Consider the following 16,992-nt stretch of genomic DNA (forward strand, 5'->3'; position numbering starts at 1 on the left):
AACTTCCAAAACTATGTTGAATAATAGTGGTGAGAGTGGGCATCCTTGTCTTGTTCCTGATTTTAGAGGAAATGCTTTCAGATTTTCCACCATTGAGAATGATGTGGGCTGTGGGTTTGTCATATATGGCCTTTATTATGTTAAGGTAAGTTCCCTCTATGCCTACTTTCTGGAGACGTTTTATCACAAATGGGTGTTGAGTTAGATATACCATGTTTTTGGACTGGAAGAATCAACATTGTGAAAATGACTATACAACCCAAAGCAATCTACAGATTCAATGCAATCCCTATCAAACTACCTATGGCATTCTTCACAGAACTAGAACAAAAAATTTCACAATTTGTATGGAAACACAAAAGACCCTGAATAGCCAAAGCAATCTTGAGAAAGAAAAATGGAGCTGGAGGAATCAGGCTGCCTGACTTCAGACTAAACTACAAAGCTACAGTAATCAAGACAGTATGATACTGGCACAAAAACAGAAATATAGATCAGTGGACCAGGATAGCCCAGAGATAAACCCACACACATATGATAACCTTATCTTTGATAAAGGAGGCAAGAATATACAATGGAGAAAAGACAGCCTCTTCAAAAAGTGGTGCTGGGAAAACTGGACAGCTACGTGTAAAAGAATGAAATTAGAACACTCTCTAACACCATACACAAAAATAAACTCAAAATGGATTAAAGACCTAAATGTAAGGCCAGACACTATAAAACTCTTAGAGGAAAACATAGGCAGAGCACTCTATGACATAAATCACAGCAAGATCCTTTTTGACCCACCTCCTAGAGAAATGGAAATAAAAACAAAAATAAACAAATGGGACCTAATGAAACTTAAAAGCTTTTGCATAGCAAAGGAGACTCTAAACAAGATGAAAAGACAACCCTCAGAACGGGAGAAAATATTTGCAAACGAAGCAACTGAAAAAGGATTAATCTCCAAAATATACAAGCAGCTCAAGCAACTCAATATCAAAAAAACAAACAACCCAATCCAAAACTGGGCAGAAGATCTAAATAGACATTTCCCCAAAGAAGATATACAGATTGCCAACAAACACATGAAAGGATGCTCAACATCACTATCATTAGAGAAATGCAAATCAAACTACAATGAGGTATCACCTCACACCGGTCAGAATGGCCATCATCAAAAAATCTACAAACAATAATTGCTGGAGAGGGTGTAGAGAAAATGGAACCCTCTTGCACTGTTGGTAGGAATGTAAATTGATACAGCCACTGTGGAGAACAGTATGGAAGTTCCTTAAAAAACTAAACATAGAACTACCATATGACCCAGTAATCCCACTACTGGACATATACCCTGGGAAAACCATAATTCAAAAAGAGTCATATACCACAATGTTCATTGCAGCTCTATTTACAATAGCCAGGACATGGACGCAACCTAAGTGTCCATCAACAGATGAATGGATAAAGAAGGTGTGGTACATATATACAATGGAATATTACTCAGCCATAAAAAGAAACAAAATTGAGTTATTTGTAGTGAGGTGGATGGACCTAGAGTCTGTCATACAGAGTGAAGTAAGTCAGAAAGAGAAAAACAAATACCATATGCTAACACATATATATGGACTCTAAAAAAAAAAAAAAAGGTTCTGAAGAACCTAGGGGCAGGACAGGAATAAAGACGCAGATGTAGAGAATGGACTTCAGGACACAGGGAGGAGGAAGGGAGGGTAAGCTGGGATGAAGTGAGAGTAGCATTGCCATATACACACTACCAAATGTAAAATAGCTAGCTAGTGGGAAGCAGCTGCATAGCACAGGGAAATCAGCTCAGTGGCTTTGTGACCACCTAGAGGGGTGGGACAGGGAGGGTGGGAGGGAGAAGCAAGAGGGAGGAGATATGGGGACATATGTATATGTATAGCTGATTCACTTTGTTATAAAGCAGAAACTAACACACCATTGTAAAGCAATTATACTCCAATAAAGATGTTAAAAAAATAAATTAATTAAATAAAATGTGTGCTTGGGGCCCAGAATATCTCCATTGGCCAGGCCTGTCTGACCAGTGTTCCTGGGGCAGGTCTGTGCCCTCCAACTGCTGCAGGAGCAGAATAATATTCTGAGAGCTCCAATGTGGAACCATCTGCAGTGAAATCGCCTCTCTGTGTTGGGTCAGAAAGTAGAAGAAGAAAAAACCCACTGTCAGGAGCACACGTCTGCATTTCTCGCTCAGGCCCTGGAAGCTGTATGGAGCTGGTGGGCTGCTGGGCTGGACCAGGTGTGGGGTATTGTCTGGCTAATGAAGTATTTAAGGGCTGTGTGCAGACCCTGCCCGCTGGGGCCCAGCAGCCCACAGGGCACTCTCATTAAGCTGACCCTTGAGGAGCAGGAATTGGTGGCTACATTTTGGGCCCAGGTGCAGCCAGAAAAATCCCCTTTCCTTACAGGTGCTGGCCATTCCAGGTCAGTAAGGTCAGCTTATTACCCCTAAAAGAGAGGTCAGGGGAGGAGGTGCAGGCCACGCCTGCCTCCTGGCCCCTCCTTACTCCACCCACAGCACACATGTCTTTTGGTAGGCTCTGGGGTGGGGAGTGGGCACTAGCATCAGAGAGCTGGCATCAGCAATGTGTCAAAAGAAGCAACCACAGCAGAGGAAGCAGGGTGTCTGGTTACCATTCCAACTCTTCCAGGAAGTCTTCCTTGACTTCTCCAGAGCAGACGGATTTCTCCTTTTTGGAAACTCACACAGTGTGGACAACCCGGACCATAAATGTACCCCTGGTTAGGAACACAGTCTGCCTGGCCCCAAATACCAGCTCTGTGATTGACTAGATGGGTGACTTTGGGCAAGTTACTTCTCTCTACTTCCTTCCTTTACTTTCAGTCTGAGAAAAGTGAAGATGCCCACTGCGTAAAGTCACTGTGGCAAGTACACTATTTAAGATACACTAAGTGCTTAGAACAAACCCTGGTGCAGAACAAGCCCTAGACAAGAGGCTGCTATTATAATCATATAACTTTTTTTTGTGGTAAAGTATGCATAATATAAAATTTACCATTTTAGCCATTTTTAAGTGTTCATTTCAGTGGCATTCAGTACGTTCACATTGTTGTGCAACCATTGCCACTGTCCACCTGCAGAATCTTTTCATCATCTCAAACTGAAACTCAGTTTCATTGAACAATAATTCTTCGCTCCACCCTCTCCCCAGCTCCTGGTAACCTCTATTCTCCTTTCTGTCTCCAATCATAACTTTTGATATAAATATCTTATTTTCTTTATTCAACAAATAGTTACTAAACACATACTTTGCACCTGGAACAACTGAAGTAGAATCTGGGAACACAGATCGACACAGTCTATGCCCTTGTGGAGCTTTTACTTTAGTAGATTGAGGTTGGTAATGAGCAAAAAAATACACAAGACAATCTCAGACAGAGATGCATGCTATTGTTGAAAAAAATTACCCAGAACTTGGAAATAGGCAAAAGAGAGTACAGTACATCCTTTCAAAGCCATACATGGGCTTTGTTTAACAATACTGCCCAAGATTATTTAATGCTCCAGAGGACACACCTATGTTTGACTTACCTATTTACCATTTGATCAGAACACAGACACCGGGAATTACATGTTAACTTGTAGATTTCCAGCCAGTAGAAAAGATTATCCCAAAGATTACGGTCTTACTGTCCTATAGGACAGTAACCATGTTTGCATCTAACCTAGAAACCTTATAGTATAAGAGAGCTTGGAAATGAACTCACATTTATATGTGCAATTAATCTATGACAAAGGAGGCAAGAATATACAATACAGTCAGGAAAAGACAGCTTTTTCAATAAGTGGTGCTGGGAAAACTGGACAGCTACATGTAAAAGAATCAAACTGGACTACTTTCTCACTCTATATACAAAAATAAATTTAAAATGGATTAAAGACTTAAAAGGTAAGACCTGAAACCATAAAACTTCTAGAAGAAAATGTAGGCAGTATACTCTTTGATATTGGTCTTAGAAATATTTTTTTGGATCTGTCTCCTCAGGTAAGGGAAACAAAAGCAAAAATAAACAAATGGGACCACATCAAAAGCTTTTGCACAGCAAAGGAAACTATCAACAAAATGTAAAGGCTGCCTACTGAATAAGAGAAGAAATTTGCAAACAGTATATTAGATAAGGGGCTAATACACCAAATATATGAAGAACTCCTACAACTCAATATCAAAAAAACCCCAAACAACCAAATTAAAAATTGGGCAGAGGATCTGAATGGACATTTTTCCAAAGAAGACATATAGATGGCCAACAGGCACATGAAAAGATGCTCAACATCACTAATCATCAGGCAAATGCAAATCAAAAACACAATAAGGGGGCCTCCCTGGTGGCGCAGCGGTTGAGAATCTGCCTGCCAATGCAGGGGACACGGGTTCAAGCCCTGGTCTGGGAGGACCCCACATGCCACGGAGCAACTAAGCCCGTGAGCCACAATTACTGAGCCTGCGCGTCTGGAGCCTGTGCTCCGCAACAAGAGAGGCCGCGATAGTGAGAGGCCCGCGCACCGCGATGAAGAGTGGCCCCCGCTTGCCGCAACTAGAGAAAGCCCTCGCACAGAAACGAAGACCCAACACAGCCATAAGTAAATAAATAAATAAATAAAATTAAAAAAAAAAAACACAATAAGATATCAAGTCACACCTGTCAGAATGGCTGTTATCAAAAAAACAACAAATAAGTGTTGGCAGGGATGTGGAGAAAAGGGAACCCTTCCTTGTGCACTGTTGGTGGGAATGTAAATTGGTGCAGCCACTATGGAAAGAGTATGGAGATTCCTCAAAAATTTAAAAATAGAACTACCATATGATCCGGAAATTCCATTCCTGGGTATTTATCTGAAGAAAACAAAAACACTAATTAGGAAAGATATATGTACCCCTATATTCACTGCAGCATTATTTACAATATCCAAGATGTAGAAGCAACCTAAGTGTCCATCCACAGATGAATAGATAAAGAAAATTGGTATATATATATATATATACACACACAATGGAATATTACTCAACAAGAATGAAATCTTGCCATTTGCGACAATGTGGATGGACCTAGAGAATATTATCCTAAGTGAAATAAGTCAGACAGAGAAAGACAAATATGGTATGATTTCACTTACATGTGGAATCTAAAAAACAAAACAAATGAACAAACATAACAAAACAGAGGGTCATAGATACAAAGAACAAATAGGTAGTTGCCAGAGGGGAAGGGGGTAGGGGGAGGAGAGAAATAGGTGAGGGAGATTAAGAGGTACAAACTTCCAGTTGCAAAATAAATGAGTCACAGGTATGAAATGTACAGTGGGGGGAATATAGTCAATAATTATGAATACCTTTTATGGTGACAGATGGTAACTAGACTTATAATGGTGATCATTTTGAAATGTATAGAAATACAGAATCACTATGTTGTATAACAGGAACTAACATAGTGTTGTAGGTCAATTATACTTCAAAAACAAACAAACTCATAGAAAAAGAGATCAGATCTGTGGTTACCGGAGGTGGGGGTGGGGGGATGGGGAACTGAATGAAGGTGATCAAAAGGTGTGTGGACAAAAAACTGCTGCCTGGGGCTTCCCTGGTGGCGCAGTGGTTGAGAGTCTGCCTGCCAATGCAGGGGACACGGGTTCGAGCCCTGGTCTGGGAAGATCCCATATGCCGCGGAGCAACTAAGCCCGTGAGCCACAACTACTGAGCCTGCGTGTCTGGAGCCTGTGCTCCACAATGGGAGAGGCCGTGACAGTGAGAGGCCCGCGCACCGCGATGAAGAGTGGCCCCCGCTTGCCGCAACCAGAGAAAGCCGTCGCACAGAAACGAAGACCCAACACAGCCAAAAATAAAAATAAATAAATTAATTAAAATTATAAAAACAAACAAACAAACAAAAAACTGCTGCCTGCCATCGCAGTAAAAGATGAGTGTTGCCCCCCCATCAAACCATCAGCCACTGCGGCTAGCCCCAAGGGGAATTCAGGGTGGAGAAAAAGAGGCTACTGGCCCTAGAGAGTTAAGGTGCATATCAAGGAATAATTCCAATAAGCCCAGACTCTTGCATCTTGCCATACACAGAAAAGCACTAAAATCACTAACCTGAGATGTCTGTTTTTGTGACTAGCAGTAATCTTTCGATGTTCGACTGCATGTTTTTTTCCCCGGCAAAAACTGTTATACATCTTGTCTCCTCCCTCCTCTCTTCGGGACAGTTCCTCAGAGCTTTCTGAGAGGCTGTATCCCAGGCTATATAGGGCCAGGGGTCAAGCTTTCTACCTCACGGGATTCCTCTCTCCGCCTATGTTTAGTTCAGGGAGGCCAAGTGATACTGGTTCATCTTGCCTGGTTACCCCAAACTACTCCAAGCCTGAAGCCCACTGTTTCTTCCACCAGACCTTTGTCTCAGCCCTGGTTGTGAGACTTTGGGGATGGGGAAGGGGATGCCCTTGAGAAAGGCATGGAGAGGGAGGGACCGGCACTGGGCTGGCTGGTAGGAACCCAAAAGGGGAGTGGGCAGTGCATCTCAGGAAGTTCCCCCAGGGCCCAGAAGTTGGCCGCGGCCACCAGCGTGTTGGACTCAGGGGACTTGGTCATAGTCCTGCTGTAGGACCTCTCCGGTAAAATGAGAGTGATCCTTTCAGCTCTAAAACCCTCCAGGATTCCCTGAACACCCCCCAACACTGCCCTTCAAATCCCCCCTCTTGCACAGAAGTGAGTCCTCGCGACAGCGCTACTGAACAGCGCCCTCTAGTGGAACCTTGTGTTCCGGCCGTAACCCCTCTGGGGGCAGGGATGACTGGGGCCGCCTAGGAGAGGGGGTTTTTCCGTAGAGACCCAGCCCACACTAGTCCTCGGAGCTCCTACTGTGTGCCAGGCACGATCAGCAGCTGTGAGGTACTGGCAGCAATGCAAGAGCCCGGGCCACGCCTGTCTTGTTTACCATTGGGCCTCAGCACGTCATATTGCCACCACATACTAAATATTCCTTACATGCTTTTTAAATGAATGAATGAAGAAACAAATAAGATGCAGTGTCTGGACCTTAATGAAATCAGTGTGGGGACTGGTCTGTGTTACCTCAGAGTGCCTGCACGAGCAGAAGTTAATTTATGTCTTTTTAATTAAGCGCAAGCTAACAGGCAGCTGAGTATAGTGATGAGCACTAGAATTCAGGAGTCAGACTGCCTGCGTTCAATTCCTGGCTGTGCCACTTAACAACTCTGTGATCTCGGATAAATTACTTATCCCTCTTCTGTTAAGACAGGGATACCTCGTTGCATTGCCATGAGGTTAAAATAACTAAAATTTGTAAAGTACTCAAGAGAGTACCTTGCGCATACTCTGCATTCTGTTAGTATTTAAAACAAAACAAAAAACACACAAAAAGGGCTTCCCTGGTGGCGCAGTGGTTGAGAATCCGCCTGCCAATGCAGGGGACACGGGTTCGAGCCCTGGTCTGGGAAGATCCCACATGCCGCGGAGCGACTAGGCCCGTGAGCCACAACTACTGAGCCTGCGCGTCTGGAGCTTGTGCTCCGCAACAAGAGAGGCCGTGATAGTGAGAGGCCCGTGCACCGTGATGAAGAGTGGCCCCCACTTGCCGCAACTAGAGAAAGCCCTTGCACAGAAACAAAGACCCAACACAGCCATAAATAAATAAATAAATAAATAAATAAATAAATAAATAAATAAATAAATAAAAAACACACAAAAAATCAAGGGAAACTTGCTAAACAAATGGAGTGATGTCCAACAGTGAACTGGTTAAGTAATGATGTACTGAGCTGCCCATAACCAGAGGTATGGGAGGATGCATTAGCTCTTTAAGATAATCAATAATAACTATTATCTGTTGAGCACTTAATATCATCCAGCACTATGCTAAGTACTTTGCACTTATTATCCTATTTTGTTTTTACGATAACCCTGTGAGGCAGGTATTACGGTTACCTCATCGTTTAACACAGGAAACAGAGGCTTTGTGACAAGTTGAGATTCCTCAGTGTGGAGCTGCTGATTCTGAGGTGAGTCATGTTCAAAATTCAGGGAACACCTGGATGCCCGAGGTCATGCGGGGCATGGGAACCATGAGGAAAAGGCAGGTGAGCAGTCTGTGGGCTGGAGGGAAGAGACTCCAGGACTGGCCAGAGCCCAGGGGCTTGGTGATAAGAAGCCCTTTGTGTTGGGGCCCAAAGGCAGAGGAAGGGTGGTGGTGATGGGGAGGCTAAGGCAGCCTTGGTAGCAATCTATCAATCAGTCAACCAACCCACCAAGCCTTTATTTGGCAGTGAAGGGAAGGGAGGGGTTGGCAGGTGGCTCCAAAGGCCCCGGGTGCAAGACAGTGTCTCAGCCTGTGCAGGAAGCTCTCCAAAGCAGGGCAGTGTCCCTGCAGAGAAAGAGCTGGAAAATCCTGGAGGAGGGAACAGCGGGTAGATGGGATGAAAGACACCAGTGGTGGGGTGGGGTCGGCTCCTTGGAAAAGAGGAGACAGGCCTTTCACAGCAGTAGCAGGATGGAGGACATGAAGGGAGAGACACATCTAGAGGCGAAGAAGAAAGTTTTGCTTTTACGATAAAAAAAAAGGGGGGTTTCAGCTTTGTCTTTATAATAGAAAAGCTGAGATCATCAAGTCAAGGGCATGAGGGACTGAGTTTGGAGGCTTGAGAAAGGCAGAGTTGGTAATAAGCCTGAGTGGGGTGTCCTAGGAGAGCAAGAGAGGCAAAGAAATCTTGAGTTCCAGGAGGCCGAGCTGGGGAAGGAGGGCAGGAAATCAGGGATGCTCAGCAAGACAGTCAATAATATGTAGGGGAGGTGACTGCTAGCCCAATCTCCCTGCTACTCAGGCCCCTCATTTTCCCATGAGAACCCCAAGACTGGGGGCTATAGGAGCTGTCTTATCCACCTAAGATTAATTCTTTCTCCTTGTCCAGCCATGAGAGCCACCACCCAAGAGCATGTTGAGCCCTCCCAATGGCCCCAAAGGGCTCCTTGGGCTTAAACATTTGGAATACTCTCTACCCATCTCAGATATCCCGTTCCTTCTCCACAATGACTCTCAGGAAGACATCGATGGCCAAAGAGGGGCATGGCTGCAACCTCCAGACTGCTTTCTTGGATCGATGGGACACCTTGCTTCTAAAGCATTCCCCAGTCTCACAGGCCTCTAAGCGGGCATCAGATGAGCACTGTGACTTCATTTTCCAGGTGGGAGAGTGGACTGTATCAGGTTCTGCATCATTTGCTAGTGGCATCAGGCTGTCAGCAGTTGTCTTGATATTAAGGCAAGAAGTGTCTGGTGCTGTGGTCCGTACCTCCCTCCACCCCTTACCCTGCAGGACCACTCCCATCATTATCCTCACTGTGGGGTTCCTGGGGGGCAGGGATGGCAAACACTTGAAACACACATCTCAGCGTGCCCTAATCTGGCACTAGTGGCAGACAGCAATCATCTATCATGTCGTGTTCTCAACACGGTGCTTCAGGCAGCAGCACAAAATAAGTGCAGCTGGAACTCCAGGTGAATCCTTTTTGTTATCCTGTTTGCAGGATGGGTAGCTCCAGCACCCTTCCTTCTATGTCTGTGAAGCGGGGTGGCCACAGGTCAAGCTGTGAAGGCGTGAGGTGTGGCTTTGCCTCTCAGCCCCTCCTCTGCCGCCCCATCGCCAGAGCTGGGTTTTCTCCTGAAGGGCACTTGTGCTCCCACCCACTCTCCTCAGGGTCCTGAGGAGCTAAGCAGATAACGGGGTCATTGATGGGCCATGATGGGAGGAGCCATGGGTTCCAATCACAGCCACACCCCCTCCACTGCCTTCATCTCTCTGAGGCTCTTCTATAAAGGAGACAAATCATACCCACCTGTGGACCCTCGGCCCCAAGACTGAGGATCAGAATGGAAGTGAGCCCCTGTATGTGTAAGATTTCTAAATTGAAACGATCTTTACCAACCTAAGAAAATCTTACTTTTAATCCCCAGCACCAACCCTCCCCCACATTTTAACGGGGCTATGGGGGCACAACTTTCTGGTCTGAAAGGAGTAATCTAATTGTGGAATTTTTAACTGGCATAGATATTTGGGGACAAGTTGTCCCTTGTGTCACCCTCAGATCCTACCTCATGCTGCAGCAGAACTCACACGTGTATGGTGCTTAACAGGTGATAAATAAATAGCTGATAAAGGGCCTGGCACTTTCGCTTTAAGAGCACTCTGTTGCTATTTTAGTGGCATCTGCATGGCTATACCAGCGAGGCTTTGTCACTTTCCTACCTGGTAGACACTGCAAACTCCTTGCTTTCCCCCCCTTTTTAATCAAGGGCTAATGATGGAGGGTAGCTTGCTGGGCAGGGGACCATGGTGGGTAGAAGGTCTGTCCAGGCTGAAAACACCTAAGTCTGGGATCATTTCGCCCATCTCTGCCACCAGGGCAGGGATAGAACAGTCAAGCCAAGCCAAGCCAAGCCAAGCCAAGCCAAGCGAAGGGGAGGGTTATTTTTAATCCCAAAGATGCAGCGTTTGAGAATAAACAGCCCCATCCCTGGAGCATCTGCCAAATGAGTGTGGGCCCGGAGGTGTCAGGCTGCGACTGCTTCCCGGCTCACCAGGCCCCTCCAGAAACCAGAGCTGGGCAGCAGTGCGTATTTTTAAACAAGCTGACTTGCTGTGGCCTTTGAGGGCCACCAGGTCCTTTGAGGACGCAGTGGGAGCCCCACGCGCCGTTACCTTTAAATCCAGTCGGGCCCTAACCCGAGCTGGTGCCTAGCGTCCCCCGCCGCCCATGTTCACATTGCCTGGAGCTCCCAACCTCTCCACCTGCTGCCTCGTCCCCATCCCAGCCCCAAAGTGCTGAAGGCCACTTGAGAGTACCATTTTCCCTTCTTTTATATTTTTCTCTTCCCTTCCTTTACTCTCTGTAACACAAATAACTCATATTCACTGTAGAAAAATTAGAAAATTGAGATGAACAAAAAGAAAAGAAAAATCCCGATCATCCCCCTGACCCTATCTCACTGTGGGTGAGAACCAGCATTTGTTAATACTTGGTGGATATTTTCCCTGACTTTTTTCTATGAATATTTTTTACACATAAGGTATTTATATTTTCAAAACGTGACTCTCACTCAAGGCCTGGCACTGAGGAAACCAGGATGGCTCCTCATTCAGGAAGAATGCTGACATTCTCACCAATGAGGTCCACAGGCTCTGTGGCCGGGATTGTTAGGACGTCACAGAGAAATGTTTAGCCCTGTGCCTGTTTCCATACAAGAGGCTCTCCTCTCCATACTCATCTTTCCCAGCAGGAATCATTTTGCCCGTGTCAGGCTTTGTTTGTGTGGTTAAGAAGGCAGGCTCTGGAGTCAGGAAGCTTGAGTCTAAATCCTTGCTCTGCCTCTAAATAACTGTGTGAAGTTGGGCAAGTGGCTTCACTTCTTTGTGTTGGATTTCCTCATTTGTAAAACAGGGATGAAGAGAGGATACACATTACAGGTCTGGTGTGAGAATTCAGTGAGCTAATACAGGTAGAGCGGCAAGAAGGGAGGCTGGCACATAGTAAGTGCTCAATAAACATTAGTTCTTATTCTACTATAATGGTTGTTTTTTCAATTCTGGAGGAGTACCTCCTTTGTTTCAGGCACTAGCCAAGCTTCCTGTATGATTTTGGGCAAGTTAATTCACTGATGTCTTTCTTACTTCATTCAGATAAGGGCTCAAGGCAGCTGGGGAATGAGATGGGGAGTAATTTGGGGTGCTTGGCTACCAGGAGGTTTAACACATTTGCATTACGGGGCCACTGGAGCTCATTAACATATTGGAAAAATGTTAAAAGCTATGTTGTTTTCATTGGAGCTCTCACATACCCACTACTCCAGTTGTTGAAGGCTGATCGTGAGTACATGGGGGTTCACCATGGTATTTGTGCCACTTTTATGTCTGTTTGAAAACTTCCATAATAAAAGGTTAATATGTATGTATATGTATACATATATGTATGTATGTATATAATATATACATCCTGAAAAATCTACATCACTCTATTTACTTTCATACTTTTTCTGTATTGTTTTAATATACGTTTTAAAAATGTTTAAGGATCTTTTCTGTTAATCAAGACCATTAAAACCATTAAAAATGCTTCCCCCTTGAGACACACTGGTGTTGACAGAAGCCACGGCTGGTCCATAACAGGGTCTTGACTCTGGGCTGGTCATACTCCACTGCACTGATGACGTGCAGAATTCCCAGCTGACAGGTGATGGGGACAAAGGGCAGACACGCTCTGGCACCTGGTGCCAGGCTGCCCCCCTTCCTTTACCTTCCCTCCCAGTACTGGCTTCCAGCCCTTATTTTGGGTCACACTTGTCGTATCTTTATCAATGCCGAGTACTTGGTGTGCTCAATTAAAACTCTGAGAACAGGGCTTCCCTGGTGGCGCAGTGGGTAAGAATCCGCCTGCCAATGCAGGAGACACGGGTTCGAGCCCTGGTCTGGGAAGATCCCACATGCCACGGAGCAACTAAGCCCGTGCGCCACAACTACTGAGCCTGCGCTCTAAAGTCCATGAGGCACAACTACTGAGCCCACGTGCCACAACTACTGAAGCCCACACGCCTAGAGCCCGTGCTCCACAACAAGAGAAGCCACCGCAATGAGAAGCCCACACACTGCAACGAAGAGTAGCCTCTGCTCACCTCAACCAGAGAAAGCCCGCGCAGCAATGAGGAACCAATGCAGCCAAAAATAAATTAAAACAACAACAACAAAGAAAAAAACTCCGAGAACAGAGGAATTGGAGGCTAGAGACACCCATCCAGATCAATCATAGAACTTTCCACCTCAAGGTTAAGGGTCCCTGATGTCCGTCCCCTCCCTCATCCAGGCCAGTCAGCAGGCTGCTCACCACCTCTTTCTCCCTGCTTTTGGCACCCCTCCATACTTTTGACAAAAACACAAATGTCACACCCTCTGTTGCTACAGAGGACCAAGCTCACCTTGCTTTTGTGATCATCCAGATGCTTCTGTGATCATCCAGGTGCTTTGGCTGCTTTTGTTGCTACCACCATTGTTATTGTGAATAATTAAAGCTTTCAATTACTGGTTGATTATTGGGCATCCAACATTGTTCATCCATGGGCATGGCCTCATTTAATCCACAAAACAGCCAATAAGGTAAATACTATCATGCCATTTTTAAGATGAAGACGTTGAAAGGCTGAGTCATCAGGGTCACAGACCTAATAAATGGAAAATGAAATCACAGGCTGATTCCAAAGCTCAGGCTCTTAACACTATGCTAATTAGAGACTATTTTCCATCCCCAGAAAGAGGAGAGGGGTGTAAAAGAATGGCTAACTTTCACTAGGCCTACAGTTTTGTTGTTGTTTTGTGTGTATCATAAATAGAGACCACCATAAAGTGGAACCCCTTGCTGTCTGGGCCATCCGTCTTCCATAAGTGGGCCCTCAAGGCGCGCGCTTGCTTGCGTGCGTGTGTGAGCGCGTGCCTACGCGCACTTCTAAATGTAGATGGGCAATCCACAGGTAGAGTGCTGTCAGGTAAGACTCTGCCTTCAGCACACACGGCTCCTGCCTCAGCTCTGACACTCATCAGCCCGTTCTCTTGAGCAACCCACTTCCCCTCTCTGGGCATCAGTTTCCTCACCTGTAAAATAGGGATAACAAACCGTAGGTTACAGTCACCAAGCACATTCAATGAGTTCCCAAGTGGCATGTGCCCAGCAGAATGCCTAACAAAAGCAGAGCTCGAAAATAACGGTGCCCCTTCCGGCATTCCGCAGCACCGGTAGCAGCGTCCCTCAGGTGCGCGGGGAACTGGAGAGAAATGGGCGCGGGGGCGGGGCCTGGCGTCAGCGCGTGCGCACACCATGGGGGGGGCGGGGCGCCGCAAAGCTCAGCCCTCCGTCTGGAAATTAACCCGTTGTTCTGAGGGCTTTGGCGTAAAGTTTGCCCTCCCCGCCTCGGTTTCCCCATCCCCTTGCCCAGGGTGCTGGCCGGCTCACCCCACACTCTCCACTCTGCTCTTTCTTGTCCCCACCGCTCTCAGCTAAAAAGAAGATCCTGTTCCTTGCCCGCAACACAGGCCAGAGCCACGTGTGCTGGGCTACAGGTGGTCTGCGAGCCCCTGGCGGGCTTCTGGTCCAAGAAATCTAGACACCTGTGCTGTGAACTACCTTCTCTTAGGCAACCTAGAATCAAGGGCCTTCCTGACCCCCTCTTCCTGCCAAGGACGCACACACGCGCGCGCACACACACACACACACACACACACGCAGAGACAAACACGCAGACTCAAACACAGACACACACAGATGCACAGACTCAGGCACTGGCTCGCTCCCAACCCGCAGGCCCAACCTAATGCCTGTCAGTCCCACCCCTGCAGCTCTGTCTAATAAGGGTAGGTGAGAAAGGGTCGTGAGACCTGCAGCTCTGTCTAATAAGGGTAGGTGAGAAAGGGTCGTGAGATTCCGGAGAGATTCCCGGCGCGCTCCTTCTAAGGCCTTTCAGTCGAACGTTCAGCTCTGGGCAAGCGTCCGGGGCCGGGGGCCCCAAGGCTGAGTCACGGGTTCCTCGGCCCCAAGTCTCATTTCTAGCCCAGTCCAGATCCCGGGCCTTTCAAAAAACTCACAGGTCGTCCCTCTGAATCAGCAAAGGTTCCCACAGAAACTCCATTTGGTGTGGATTTAATCACAGGGTGTTTTTAAAGCCTCATCTGGAGGTAATTTGGAATTTAAATGACCAGAATGAGGATATTTTTACCAGAAGAAGGGCTTGGAATAGTTATATCCTGTCAGTTATTGATCAACCATTTCCAAAAGATTAAAAAAATAGTAAGACCTGTTTTACCAAATATGTTAGAAAAATTCCCTCAGGATTTGGTCATTATTAGCGTAACTGATATAAATTGTTCCACAACATTTAGGAATGTGTTCCATGACACATTTCACGAATTTTGTAAATCAAATTAAATCATACTTAGACCCCCACCTACCAGGACCTCAGATAATTCAATCCCACTTTTCAGGGCCCTTCACTCTCCTTCCATGCAGAACTCCGAGTACTTCAGGATTCCCGAAACTTGGCGAAGGGCACCAGGTCTGTGATGGTCACTGCTGAGTTGCCTATGGTCCAAGCCCTAGTAGATCAGTTAGAGGCTGCTGTTGCTGCCCACAGCAACGTCTCCAAACCAAGGGCCCCCAGACATCTCTTCCCCCTTCTTAGGCCCTCCCCAAAGGCCCTGCCACCTCCAGAGTGCCTGGTGGAGGCCCAGCACTCAAGGGTCCTGCCAGCCCTTAATGACCTCTGGGTCCCAGGCCCCCTCCCCAGCCCTCTCCATCTCTAACAAGTAGTGTTAAGTCTCCAGACCCTTAGAAAATCTAAGGCCTTTGACTTTTCCATGGGGCAAGAGAAGCCCAGCCCTCCAAAACACAGGGGCCTCTGGAGAGGAAGAGGGGAAAATACCTCACATTCTTTTCGAGTGAGCCTGCAGAAGAAAAACAGACATGGTTAATTTCTCAATCACAGTAGTCCCTGACTTAGGCAATAACTACCTGATTTACCTAGTAATCCACACTCTGTGGGGAGTAGATAGAGCTGTGGGCCCAAAACAGAAACAAAAACAAAAACCCTTCTTTAATAAAGATTATGAAATCTCTTTGCTTCTGTAATTTTCAGGGTCTCTCTAGAATACTCCTGTTTGGACAGAGATGGGGTCAAACCACACAGATAACCATCTAGTAGCTTGGTGTCCGGTAGCTTGCTCTTCTTCAGGGAAGAACTGTACCCCATGTGAGGACTGATGAGGTTGAGATAAGAGGTGCCACTGAAACTCAAGTAAACATGGGCTAGCTTCGACTCGCACCCAACACCACATAACGCAGTAGAGCTTGTGGTTAAGAGGAATGGCTGTGGAATCAAACAGACCAGAGTATGAGTTCTGGCTCCATCCCTTTTTGGCTGTGTGACTTCAGGCAAGTTACTTCACCTCTCTGAGACTCAGTTTCTCTAAAATGGAGGTGATAAAGTGCCTCATAGGATTATGTGAAAGTTAAATGACAGACAGCCAAGACAGTGATGTAAGTTCATGCTGGGAGGACTACCCTCTGCTTCAAACACATAACACTGATATATGATATATAAAGAGAAAATTAAAATGATACAGCCACATTCAAAAAACAATATTAACATCTTTATAGACAAGGCTGCATTCTATATACCTCCTCTGAGGGTCCGTAGTGGGTCCCTTTGCTCATGGTGGTGATCAGCTTTCTATTCAGCCCCCTCCTCTGCTCTTCCTTGAATCATTTCCTAAAATATGCTGCCAACAAGCCCTTGTCTCAGACTCTGCTTTGTGGGGGGAGTCTAGGCTAGCTGGAAAGGAAAATAACAATGAAGCAAAGAAAAGGGGTGGTAAATAGAAAACTAAATATGGCAGAAATAAGTTAAAATATATTAGTCATTATAATAAATGTAAACAGATAACCTATTAAAAGATAGACTTGCAGATTAGATAAAAAATGAACAAAGTTTATAAGAAGTATACCTAAAGCAAAACCACAAAGAAAGATTGAAAGTAAAAAGTTAGAAAAAGATATATCCATCCAATGCAAACCAAAAATAAACGTGTGGTTATGGATTGAGTTGTGTCCCCCAAAACAATATGTTGAAGTTCTAACCCCCAGCCCCTCAGAATGTGACCTTATTTGGAAATAGTCATTGCAGATGTAATTAGTTAAGATGAGGTCATACTGGAGTAGGATGGATCCTTAATCCAATATGATTGGTGTCCTTATGAGAAAAGAGACACACAGACACATAGAAAGATGGCCATGTGGTTGTGGAGACCCAGATTGGAGTTATGCTGCCACAAGCCAAGGAATACCAAGGGTTACCTGAAGCTGGAAGAGGCAAGGAGGGATCCTCTCCTACAGGATT

At 45.9% G+C, this 16,992-nt stretch overlaps 1 long non-coding RNA gene across 1 annotated transcript in view; it reads right to left on the reverse strand.

The window, feature by feature from the left end:
• LOC130707679 (uncharacterized) overlaps positions 1 to 16,335 on the reverse strand; it is a 77,335-nt gene extending 61,000 nt beyond the window's left edge. Inside the window, exons 1-4 of the long non-coding RNA XR_009007687.1 lie at positions 16,275 to 16,335; positions 15,520 to 15,541; positions 15,050 to 15,193; positions 13,030 to 13,272 (exon numbers count right to left, since the gene is read on the reverse strand). This is a non-coding gene — a long non-coding RNA (uncharacterized LOC130707679). The remainder of the gene's footprint in view (positions 1 to 13,029; positions 13,273 to 15,049; positions 15,194 to 15,519; positions 15,542 to 16,274) is intronic.
• Positions 16,336 to 16,992: the final 657 nt, after the last annotated feature.

The sequence above is a fragment of the Balaenoptera acutorostrata genome, chromosome 3 (genome assembly GCF_949987535.1).
Source record: "Balaenoptera acutorostrata chromosome 3, mBalAcu1.1, whole genome shotgun sequence".
Classification (NCBI taxonomy): domain Eukaryota; kingdom Metazoa; phylum Chordata; class Mammalia; order Artiodactyla; family Balaenopteridae; genus Balaenoptera; species Balaenoptera acutorostrata.